Genomic DNA, 493 nt, shown 5'->3' on the forward strand with positions numbered 1-493 from the left:
CCATTTCAGACAAATGGTCGACTAATCTCTTGTTAAAAACCTCTGCTATGGAGCATTCACAACTTCTGGAGGCAAGTTGTTCCACTGATGAATTGTTCAGTCAGGAACTTTCTCCTTAGTTCTAGATTGCTTCTCTCCTTGATAAGTTTCCACCCGTTGCTTCTTGTCCAGTTCTCAGCTTCTTTGGAGAATAGCTCGACTCCCTCTTCTTTGTCGCAACCCCTCAAAAATGGATTTTAAGGGGGGGTGGAACTAATAACAACAACAACCAGGCCCGGATCATAATGTACAGCAGACAGGCTGAGGTAGCGATGGGGAAGCAGGAGGGAGGGGGGTAAAAAAAGGAGCGGGCAGGATATGATTTTTAGAGGATAAATCCAAAGAGGTCGGGAGCGATTTGTCCTTCCAGAGCAGCTGCGCTCTGCCAAATCGACCCATCTCGCCTCGCCATTTCTTTTCCCGGAGGGATTGGGGAGGGAAGCGGGAGGGGGGG

The sequence above is a fragment of the Natrix helvetica genome, assembly GCF_964273705.1.
Source record: "Natrix helvetica genome assembly, chromosome: 2".
Taxonomy (NCBI): domain Eukaryota; kingdom Metazoa; phylum Chordata; class Lepidosauria; order Squamata; family Natricidae; genus Natrix; species Natrix helvetica.